The sequence below is a fragment of the Colletes latitarsis genome, chromosome 8, assembly GCF_051014445.1.
Source record: "Colletes latitarsis isolate SP2378_abdomen chromosome 8, iyColLati1, whole genome shotgun sequence".
NCBI classification, from domain to species: domain Eukaryota; kingdom Metazoa; phylum Arthropoda; class Insecta; order Hymenoptera; family Colletidae; genus Colletes; species Colletes latitarsis.
In genome coordinates this window covers 29,526,061-29,538,217 of record NC_135141.1, presented here as the reverse complement: position 1 = coordinate 29,538,217, position 12,157 = coordinate 29,526,061, and the positions used below count along the sequence as shown (strand labels likewise).

General features: G+C 41.5%; 2 protein-coding genes across 6 annotated transcripts in view; one reads left to right on the top strand and one right to left on the bottom strand.

Moving 5' to 3' along the window:
* Positions 1-12,157, bottom strand: part of LOC143345020 (phytanoyl-CoA dioxygenase, peroxisomal-like) — a 55,104-nt gene that overhangs the window by 11,251 nt on the left and 31,696 nt on the right. The window contains exon 4 of one of the 4 annotated variants that reach the window (XM_076771716.1): positions 6,681-6,806. The exons of the other annotated variants lie outside the window; for them this stretch is intronic. The gene's annotated coding sequence lies outside the window, so the exon portion shown is untranslated. The remainder of the gene's footprint in view (positions 1-6,680; positions 6,807-12,157) is intronic. 4 annotated transcript variants of the gene reach the window in all.
* LOC143345013 (uncharacterized) overlaps positions 1-12,157 on the top strand; it is a 44,529-nt gene that overhangs the window by 7,090 nt on the left and 25,282 nt on the right. The gene's annotated exons all lie outside the window — the stretch shown is intronic.

The window sequence follows — 12,157 nt, the reverse complement described above, 5'->3', positions numbered from 1 at the left end:
ACGATAAAATTTATCCAGCGCAATTATGTTCACTCGTGATCCTTTTGAGTATAATGTCCTTCTGATAAAAAGATTCAGTTATTTTAATATGAAATATATCTCATCGCCACGGGAACGCATTTCCCACGGCGATCCCGGAAACGGAATTCGCGAACTTTTCACATTTAACTTTGCAAAAATGTCGGGACTGTCAAATCGATCACTTTCTGTCTTTCTCCAAAAAGGGAAAAAGTTCGATTTTCGAAAGAAATTTACAAACACTAGTTATATTAATAAAAGTTACAAATATGAAGCCATTGAACAGCTAATCACCTCGATTAGTTTCTCCCATGAAACGAGAGGGATGTTTACAAATGAGTCGATAACTGCACGAACTTCTTGGCCAACCTGATAGCATTGATACAGACAGTTCAGTCAATTTTTTTGACAAAGAAAATTCAAGAAAAAAAGAACGATTCATCCACGGTTGTGGGCAAGACTTACAATAGGCTCTCGTCTCATTAAACATCGTTGAGGCTCGTCAATGGCGACTCGTTACGAAGCGTTTGCTCTCGTTTATGTTTACTCCGAGGGGTAGCTGGTGGACGCGTCGCGTAAACGAGCCGCGATGCGTTTCCACTCGGCGTAAGAAGTTTCTGACGCGGCAGACAGAAGAATGCGGTGCCTCGGGCAAAAGGGGAGTGTTTTCTGTTCACCGTGTATACGTAGCGGACTCCAGTTGGCTCGAATACAGAACAAACTACTTGGCCAGACAGTCGGGCACCCTGCTCCCGATAAGGGACGACGTTTGCCGAGACCGGCAGTCGCGCCAGAACCGCTTGGAAAAATTTTCGTTCCTTTTTGCCGCGCGCGTTTCCCGGTTTCGATTCCGTTCCTCGACTTCCGGGATCGCGGAACTGCACCAGCCAAGCTTAAAAAATCTCGGGGTCAATAACTCGAACCATCTTAATAGCGTCTCAGACTCTAACACTGTTTTAAGTAATACTTTTACGCAATTATTTATTTTTCTTTCGTACAGGGGAGTACCAAGAAGTCAAAGACAGAAATTTAACCCTTAAGTGGGGCTCTCAATCTCGACTGAATTATTTTACTTAATGTTGATTTTTACTAAATTGGTAAATGGAGATCAACTTTGCTTTAGAGCCTTTAACAAATAACGAACAATGGAGGATTACATACATTTTCAAATAATTAAGGGTTAAATAAACTGAGCTATCAAAGAATGAGCAGCTTGAAGAAAAAAAATTAAAAATGGCGAAAATTTGGTTTATTTTTATGCCTGAAAAAGGAATGAACTGTAAATTTTCATATCTGAATTAGTAGACGTTTATTGTGAAATTATTTTCACGTTTGCAGTCTACGATATTCCGTTTTTGCACCATAGTTTTTCGGAACTACGGGGCAACGGTCTATAATTGTGTAACTTTGGACTCTTTGAATCTATTCCACACGATCTAACTTTGAATACCCTTTGATTCCCAGCGCGTCTGCCCTCAAGCACCCTGGCAATAGTCTGCAGATTGCACTCAACACTGTTTGTTCTTTCGGTAACAGCGAGTAGTTTGCACTCTTTCTGTCCTTATTGGATTCCCCATTTTTTGAGCCGATTCAACATCGTTCAGTCCGTGTTCCGTGATTTTCTGCGACATTACGCTCCGGGGCTCTCCGCAGCCATTGCTCTTTACTTTCTCCGTATTTGCACTTTATATTTTACACTGAATTCGTTGCACTTTAGACTTATGTGGGTATTACATGCACTTACCATTATACTCTACACTATTTTCCTCAACACTGCACTTCGATTTACTGTAACATTATTTTCCCCCGTCGGACTTTGCGCACCATTTAGTATCATCTGCTTTCCTACGGCTCTACATCGATAACAATTTACTAATTTACGCCACCGATTCACGGATTGGCTCGAACAAATATTAATTGATCGCCATTCGCACGAATGAACGCGCATTTGCATTCCAATCATGTTCCACGGTATCGCGGAATGTTCGTACTTTCTTTGGCCAAGCTCTAGGTAAACCAGTAAATCGGCTCTGAGTTTCTTTTTCCCTCGCCCCTCTGCTCTCGTCGAACCGTCGAACATCACTGACGATGGTTAAGAGCAACAATGGGAACAATATCGCGTTGATACCATCGATACTTTACGAGTATCATCCGTTATCGACCCAGTTCTATACCTATGCGAAAGTATCGATAGGTATCGATATCTAAGAGTAACGTGTCGTTTGGTATCAATCCATTTTGATACCTGCTTGTGCTCTTGGATTCGATACGTATCGATGCTTCCGGTTGACGTATCGAAGAGTATCGAATCCAGCAACACGAGTACTTGGTATGGATTTAGTTTCAAAAAGAAGTTGCCAATATTTGCATAAAACGTTACGCGAATAATTATCAGTAGACGAAAAACGTTATTTTATTATCGACAACGGTCTAAATGTCAATGCTTCCGTGCTCTCTTATTCTTGATATACTTGCAGATTTTTACCTAAGATTTCCACCACCACTAGTTAAGGGTTGCTCGAGGGAGACCCACGGCACCAGGAAAACCATAACTGGGCGTACGCTCAATTTTCCAGGTTACGGATAACTTAAAGCGAACTTAGTAACTTTTCTGACGTATTCGTGGCATTTACATCGACTCGTAAATTTAACATTTACCAACTCGAGCTCGATATATGCTCGCCTGAATGAGCGACGCGGACCAATTCGTATCGCGGAATAAATTCGCTGGAAATTATGCCTGATGTTTCTTGGCCGAAGAATTTGAATCTGCGATGAAAATAGATGATTTTCACAAAGAAAAGGTTTTTTAAATAATAAAAATCAGATATACATTCGATACTGATTGTTTCGGTGTTATCCGACAGACCTCGGATTATTCACACACGGATTAAATATCGAGGTTTTCGCCATATTCGCGTGTTTTCGAAGTATACAATTCAAAGATCAGACTATCGTGTCAAGGCCTGCTTCTAAAAGGTTCTCGCACGGAACAAGATCTTTTCTCTAGAACGAATTATGAAACTTGGACTAGTTTTCGATTTTTTTTTATTCCCCGTCGTTTGCGCGAAAGTTTGCTCGACAAATATTTAGGGGGAAAAAATGGATCTGCGGACGTACGATCTCGAGGAAGCGGTTTCTGTCGACGGAAGCCACTCCGAGGACACGTGAAACCCGATCGGGCTCACGATTTATAGCTATTGGTTGAATTGTGTGTTTAGTGTAGAAAATACTGCAGCGGTCGTGCTATCGTTTATTTTGCTGTCGCGTTACGATAAACCACTACTGAGCTTAGTCGATTATCAGGTGTGCTTATCGAGACGATAAACGTTAAGTTTCTTTCTTACATATTAATAAAGAGTAGTGAAATCTCTTAGTAGGATCTTACTCTACATAATAGCCACTTCACGATAAGCTATCTGTAATAGATGCTTGTTAAACTGATCAAGAATTTAACAAGCCAGAATCTCTACACGTGTATCTCTTTTAGAGTTACAAAATTCATTAGACTTCAACCGTGGGATTATGTCGGATATATTCTCCTTTGTCGAGTAAACCAGGCAAATCGAAACAGAAAATAGTAATATTTAATCTTTCGTGAAAACACAGACTTGCAGTTCTTGGGCGTCGCGTCATTCATACTCTGTTCCACTGAATTCCACATCCGATCGAAGGCGAGACTGGAAAGTTACTCGCCAACGTACAGGGTGGTTAAATGGAAACGTATCAGTAAACGATCGAAAGAAAGATTTCTCCCCAAAAATTATTTTTATTCGCCCAGTACTTGATCAGCATTTTTTCATCAGAGTAAATACGGTATATTTCTCATTTAAATTGAAAGATTATTCAAGGAGGCTTGCCAAGGGATTTCTGTCGAGAGGAATACAAAAATTTGACGAATCGGGGGGTTCAATAAACGCGTCTGGCGAGCGGGTAAAGTGTAATTCGTCCGTCTGGCTGCGTCAGGGCAATCGATGTCCCTTCGATTAAACGGAATTCTGCCTCTGCCAATAGCAGTATTCGCAAACGTCGATGGGGAACGCGCCGCCATGCAGACCGCAAGGGTGCCAAGGTCACTCTGAAGAATCTACCAAGAGTCCTCGACGTCGATTCGTTCGATTGCTTCGGTCAGGTGCATCGGTTACTGTTTCCCATTTTTATAGAATCCCCAAACGGCAACAGTAACGATTTACTGCTTAATCTATTAACTGTCGTTTCGTAGAGCCCCCCAAAAATTGCTCATCGGGGTGAAAACTGTAATATCGTCGTACAATTGCATTTAACACAAGTATATGGAAATATGTCAATGGCTACGCAATTTCTTATACCAGACTTTTAAGATATTAAATATCGACTCGTTACAAATGAAAAGATTATTTTTTTAAAAAATGGACTTGCACCACTTTCAAAATAAACGGTCCATATATTGTTTTTAGTAGATAAAACTGAACTACGACGCAATGAACAGGTGGTGACAGTCGATACGGTTGTTTGTAGTCTTTGGGGGTGCGCAGAGGACGATCATCTTTGTATAAAAACAGCCGACCACGTGGTAACTGTTATGATTACGCGACAACGGGGGTGGGCAACCCACGCGATCGCGATAACGCTGGAAACGAAAGGAGCATAAAGCTCGTTGTATCTTTTCCACGAGCGTCTCGATGGAACTGGGACACACCATGGAATCGATACGTCAGTCATTGTCCAGTTTCGATTCGGTATTCGGATCAATAGCGGCGGTTAGGTTGCGCAAACCAAAGCTTACAGTCGTTTAAAGACCGAGTGCCAGATCGCTGGTCGGAGCAAACGAGATTGTCCGTCGACGGAACGCCAGGGAGCGCGTGCTTTTCGCATAATTCGATATCGCGACGCGCCTTCGGTTCTTCGACACGCCGGACAAACCATGCTGAACGACCATGACTATCGATTATGCGATAACGTCTGTTACGACGTCTGAGTTCCTCCCGGTGTTCGTAATTCCTCCACTTTCGTGGATTTTCAGGCACGAGCCAAATAGACCGTAGCTTAGGGGCATTGATATCTTGGTACCAATACTAATTTAATAATTTACCCTCGTAAATGTATTTGTATACTCCTCACAAACTGGACGTTAGCAATTCTATTTTCCAGTTGCATCTCGTCGCAATTGTAGAGAACTTTCAATTACGTGGAAAAATGTTTCGTAATGTTTAACACCTCCGAAGATTAATTATTCCAAAATGTTAAGCGCCTCGTCATCTGCTTTCTTGTACTTTATAAACTTCAAAGACTTTGAAAATGAATTTTGGATCTCGAACTAATTAGCTCTTAACTTTTGTGCTGCTTCTCGCCTCCGTGCTACGTCGAGTTTTCCATGTTTTAGGGGATTTGACACCCGAGACGATGAAAGTTTCCAGTCGTTTAATTATTAAATTTTTCACCACCTCTTGCCCTCGAGCTGATTCGTCAAGCTTGGATTTCAGGGTGTTTGGTATCCTTCAAGATCAATTTTAGATTTCAAGCTGCTTAAGTCTGAAACTCTCTCCACCCCCTTTTCTTCGTCGCGCTTCCGTATGTCCCATGAGTTTCAGGGTATTCGATATTTTTGGGAACGAAAGTTCTGAGCCGCTTAACCCCGAAATCCTACGCCTCTTCAAACCTCGTAGACGTTATAAATGTTTCATTTGTTAACCAAGTTTACCGAGTTATGTTTTCGATTCGTCTAGCAAATTATTGCTTTACGATTAGAGTGTACGAGAAATGGAATCCTTGAATTTATTCGGTTGCACAAATCCGGAGAAATGTCAAGGAATGTTACGAGTGGTATCAAACAACGAGCATGAGAAAGAATTTTTCTCTAAGGTCATCCTTTTCAACGATGCTTTCCATATTCTCGATGACTCTTGACGAATAATCTTGGCAGACAATTTTCTTGCTCGATCTTTATTCTTTAAGAACGATTAAACTGCGTTCCGAGTATTTCCCCGGTATCGTACAAAAGCAACTACTTATACTAATGCAATGCTTCCACGAAAGAGATTTAAATTTACTCGTTAAGATGTGAAAAAGTATCCGGTCAGAATAGTCGCGATTACGATCAACGCGAAGATCGCGTACGCGACTAAATGAACATAGAAGTTGTACATGAATTCCTTCAGCTTCAAATTCACAGCCTCTAAACAACGATCGTCGTCTTCCTCGTCGCGTTCCTTCACATTTTTCGTTTCTTCGTCCAGACCGCCATCTACGACGAAAGAGTCTTAGAACATCTTTTCCAATAAGTCTGTGAACCTTGTTTTTCCGAGAATAAATTAGGTTTCTGCGTATTAACCCACGACGACACCTTGGACAACAATATTTATATTTATAAACGGTAAAAACATCCGATGCGCGATAACGAAATTAAAATATTAACAACAATCGACTCGAGGCGCTTTTATAATCATCCGTCCGTGATGTAATCTGCCATTGCGCGTCGCCCTTCGTTCGTTCGCCAGCTTTTTCCGCGACTTTTTCACCGCGTCCGGCTTCGTTAGATTTGCTCTTTGTCTCCAGCGAGAAAAGTATTACGTAACGCGTCTGACGCGGCCGTCCGTGAATTTCGCGCGACGAGAAATTTTTCAAGAAATTTCGTTTAACCGGATCCCGACGCCGAAGAATTTGATAAAAGTTACAACAACGACCTGCAGCTGGACGAACGCCAAACGATACCCGTCGCTTCTTCCCAGCGTCGTCGATTCCCTGGCTTTCCGTTTTCTGTTCCACCTTTCCAACGTATTTATTCGCCGCGATTCCCTCCACGTCTTTCACTGTAACGGAGTTACGACAATTTCATTAATATCTCGCCGGGGCTTTTCATTCCGTTAAGAATCTACGATGGTAAACTAAAAGCTGCTTCGCGTATTTCAAAGTGTTGCTATCCTCTATCGGGATCGAAATTACTCGTTAATTCTTTTAAAACGCAAAACGACGTAGATAATTATTTGCTAACTTTAAAATAAATAAAAAAGGTAAAGGGTCGAAAAGGTTGAAGTAAATTGGGCTGCGAGAGGACGAGCACAGGGGAAAGGTCGTCCCTTCGTAACCAGATTTTTCCACGGACATTGATTTTTACCTCCAACACCTTCCCCCGTTTTTCGCTCCTCATTATCTCCAGTTTTCTTCCTGTCTTTCGCGTTCTGGCTGGCCTCACCCTCGCTGCTCGCGACCGCGGCAGTAATAAGGGCTATGTTCGATCACGAGTCACTTAATCGCCGTGAAATATCGAAAATCGTTACGCGTCCCTGCCGTGTGCTCATCCTATTTCAGAAATTACACTCGCCTCGGCGTTGTATCGTTTCGCGACGCGAAAATACGCCGTTTTCCCGCTCGCGACTTCGAACTAAGCGATCAGGCGTCGTCGAGGCCGCGACACGCAAAGCGAGACACCCAATATCACTTACAGAAACACCAACGAACAAATTAACGCCCCTAGCTACGCGACACCGAGCTCTGTGCAACCCGATGCCAGGGGGTTTTTCTTTTTTTCTTTGACAGGAACGTCGCTTTAATCTTTGAGCGCCGTAAAGTGAACTCGAAGCTTTCATTTTAACGAGGGCTCGACAAACGTACGAGGAAGCTAACAAACTTAACCGTAGATCAGTGTTCTCCATCGCGAGTACTAAAAATCGAAAACGTATCGTTTGTGAATTTAGAAACGTTTCGGACGAGTTTTGGACGCGCTCGATCTGGTGCTTTCGTTCAAAATTTGTCTCCGTTTCGAGATTACGATGTTTTTACGTGTAACGAGCAATCAAATACTTTTCAGCGACGGTGTATACCGTGTGTGTTATGTCATCCTGCGGAAAGTATTTTAGTCGGAGGTTAAGTAGGCTAATGATGCACGGTGGAAATTTTTCAGACGAAATCGTAAAAAGAAATGACGAGCATGGTAGCGTTAGACGTGGAATGTTTTATGCAAATTCTTAGTGGTCAAAGAATTTTTGTAAATGCTGAAGCTTTTGTCAGAATATTTATCCTCATTTTGTCTTCTAGAATGACCTAAACGATTGTCTACCTGCAGGTAAACATAATGATTCTAAAAAACATCTGTCAAAAATGGGATTTCCGAATTACATAGCTGGTTGCTATAAAATTTTATACGTCGACGCGTTTATAAGAACTTCACACTGAACAGGTACTCTGAGCTTACCTACGCCGATTGGCGACCCGTGGTTTACGACTGGTATTCCCCCGCTTTAATCATAATTAATAGTTCGTAAAGACCATAGTAATAAAGGGATTAAGTCACTGAAAGTATTGTCAAAATTAGTGGATTACTGGAACTAGCTATTAGATCAGATATTTACACGATATTAGTTTTCATTCTTTTTCTCTACTTCGCGTGATGAGAAGCATGCTTTAAGAAGAAGTACGCGATCTAAATTGCTCTTCGCTTTCAAATATAAATGTCATTCATAGCTTCGATTGATCTCGTTTCTATCGGTCCCGCGTGGTAGTGGTAAATAAATTAAAGATCATCGCCTGGTCGATGGAGTTACAAGTACCGGTAACCTGGTAAGAACTGTGTTACGCGTGCGAAGGACTAGGTCACTTAGGGTCGGCTGGAGGATCCTAGTTATAGGGTCCCAGATGTTACATTCCAGTGTCTAACTTGCACAGCGGTGAACCCCGAAGCGTGCCAATGGGACACGTGTTGATTTCGAGGCGTTCCAAACGTTTATTGCACAGGTAGAGCGCCGCAGACCGGTCGGTCATTTTATAGATCGCCTAATAAAATTGAATCTTCGAACCAAATATTCTGAACGACTCCTTACGATTTCTTCGGTAGATTTTTTTCCAGTTTTTTTTCTGCTTTTTATTGCCACGTCGAATTTTAAACAGGTTAACGTCGGGATTCTCGTAAAGCTCGAGTCGGAGATTGCGGGCTTTCAAATTGCGGTGGCTCCAAACAAGACAATGATGAATTTTTATCATAAAAAAAAGTTAAGAACGATGATGCACATTTTCCACGAACGTAGTTTCGCGAATGAATAAATTTAAATATGAAGTACCCAAAAAATAAATTGTCCCGTTACTTTTTCAAGTACGTCGCAATACTCGTATATTACCAAGCAAAATTTCTTGCGCGCCTCTTTACATTTTTCGACAGTTTTTTTATGAACTCTCTACGGAAATAAATTAATATCCAAACTAAAAAACGAGACACGCGTGTAAAGACGAATATTTCCAAGGAATCAAACAATTTTGTAACGAACCACTGTCTTCGTTCGTCCTCCTCCTCGACGCAGCCTGCAAAAGAGCGAAGAAAGAAGTCCGTAGAAACTTTCGACTCGAAAGTCGTATACAAGGGTTGCGTTTAGGGAAGAAATTGCTTACGGCGTCGTTGGGCGTCAGGTTGCCGGACGTCTGATCCGTCATATCAGGATCGATTCGACTTGGTCTCGATGATCGATCGCGAAGAGCCATCAGAAGGGGTGGCCAAGAAGAAGGGAGGCAGATAAGAAGGCCGCGTAACGTGATTTGTCGTCGAGCTGAGGTTACTTTCGCCCACGACAGGACCATCGTTCGATTTTGTTCGCTATCGCATGTCGATTGACGACGATCGATACAGAGCGGTGCAAATACTCATAACGTTATGTGTGCACGGTCGAACAACATTAACCTTGAGCCCGTTTTTCTCGAGGCGTTGTCGTGTGACATCCTTTTCATTCACGATGTAGACGAAAGAACCATTCGATCGTGGAATTTATTCACCATTGCTGAAGGGTGCCTGATGAAATTCGATCGAGCACACCTGATACACCAAGTTGTATCGCGACTTTGGTATTACGCTGTCAGTATACTTTTTAACGAGAGGAAGCGATATCTTCAATAGTATAGTAGCTCCAACAGAGAAGCAGTAATCATTCTAGTTGTTAGTAAGTATATATAATTAAATTGCTCGATTATATAACGCAGCAAACAAAATAATTCTTTCTCGAGATTTATGGTTACCTTAACAATTCTCGAGAGTCAACATCGTTTTTATACTGTACCAAATAGCACTCTGTTTGTGTAGGACGATTCATAAATGCTTGTCACAACTTCAGGTGGTAAGTCTACACATCGCAGCAACTAAAGAATGTTACACGAACGTAGGTCGTTCTTGCTATAGTTACTCAGCAATGAAAGATTAAAGTAAACTCTCGAAGTGCCGTTTACTTCATTGCCTTGACCCAATCTAATGTTTACAAATAATTTGCTATCTACGAGGCAATGTTCCAAGAAGACTATGATTGATTCGATCTTATGGCGTTTCGAGCCACGATGGAGGTTCTTCTGCGTTTAAAATATCGACGAGCAAAAGCTGTTGTTTTATTTAGTTTGTTTTTTTTTTTTGTTAGTCCCCCTCCCATCGAAGATGTAACAGGTTTCTATCTCACCTACTGTTTCTGTTGTTCACCCCACCGTGGGCAGAAACTTTGACGAGAATATTCAATCTTCGTACGAACTATTCGATTCACGAGCATTGATGTTTCCTTCTAGCGCACCGAGAAGAATCGAACTATGGCTAGAAATGAATTATCAACCCTCTCCGCTGCCAGAGGTATTCCAATATCCTGTCGACTACTGCGAAATCTGCGCAGAGTTTCGATCATATAATATCCACAGGAATTTGCCGCTGGCCGCAGTCTCGAGTTCGACGTTAAGAAAATGTTTCAAAGTTGGAAAATACAATCGTATTTCTGAAACCTTCGCACTGCTCGAACGATCTTGGCCCTGTGTTTCCAATCATGGGGAACTCCACGTTCAAAAATCACTTTTCAACCCGTTCTTCGAGGACGCTTTTTGCAAGCTGTATTTGCAATCCGTAGTCCGCCGTATCCGCGTGTGACGATTACAACTATAATTATTGTCAGCAGCAATTAACGATTGCAGGATGCAATTTGTGGCCCAATTGCATCGTGCTTGCAATTAATGTAATTGATTGAGCTCGACTTTGATGCTGATCGGATAGAAATAAAGACAGAAAATTAGTTTCGTCGTGTTTGCTGTATGTTTGGGTGTGTGTGAGTTGTCGAGTGAAAACGATCCAGAGGATATTGTCGGCGGTTTTGATTTGTTCGTCTTTTATCAGTGACCGACTCTATTATGACTAACTGAACCCTAAAATTAATATTATGGTATGCTGGAAGGGTTGAACGAAACTTCCGATTTCTGTTCAGGTTGTTAGTCGAGGGCAAAGACGCCAGTTCTGAATAGGAACTGTTTGTTCGTGTTTTTTGAATGAAATTACGGATTGATCTTGACACGGTTCACGAAAAAAAAACTGCACCCTCGATTCGAGAAAACACAAGAACGCGTTGTCGTCGTTGCATGCGCAACTGCAACGAAAGAAACGATTGCTTGCACGATCAATCATTCATTTTGTAGTAAATTACTGTATTTACGAGAAGGAGCAAATTTCGAGCATATCGTGCAAATACGGCAGTGGTACAAACATTGATTGTCGTCTGTTTCAACAATTTCCGTTCCTTTGTAACTCCGAATTGTGTCAAGGTCGTTAGATGATACGTGGCTCGCGTAATTTTACCTGCTTTCGTACTACCAAAACAAAATTTAAATTAACTTATAAATAATACATTGATTTTTCTCACTTTTCGATCGATTGGAAACGTGTTCCTCTTCAGGGTAAATATTTTCAAAATTAATATTATTGCGTGGCAAACTCGTAATCGGATGAACACATTTGATACCGCTTGAGAAAACGTGTTCTTAAGAATAAAAGGACTTTGACTCATGACGCTTCGTATTCAATGACGTTCTGACGCCAGTCGACGGGTCCAAGTGGTCATAAATTAGGCGTTTCCACTCGACCACTCCTGTAACCAAGCCTGTTTTTCGTCACACACTTTCTATTATTTTCTCGTAACATTTATGTTTCTCTTTCTGTAACCTTATGTACACCTTTGCCTATAGTTTAGATAAATAACTAATCCCTAATCTAACTATACACTTTTTTTTTGTTACTCCACCCATCGAAAGTTTACTGTTTTAGAATAGAAACTAATTTCTAGTCAGATATTATACCTTTCGAGCACTCGTAGGTGTTATCTAGAACGTTATTCGAGTCTCTAATTTTGGTTTAACTCGTGCACTGTGTAGGAAATTAGTAACC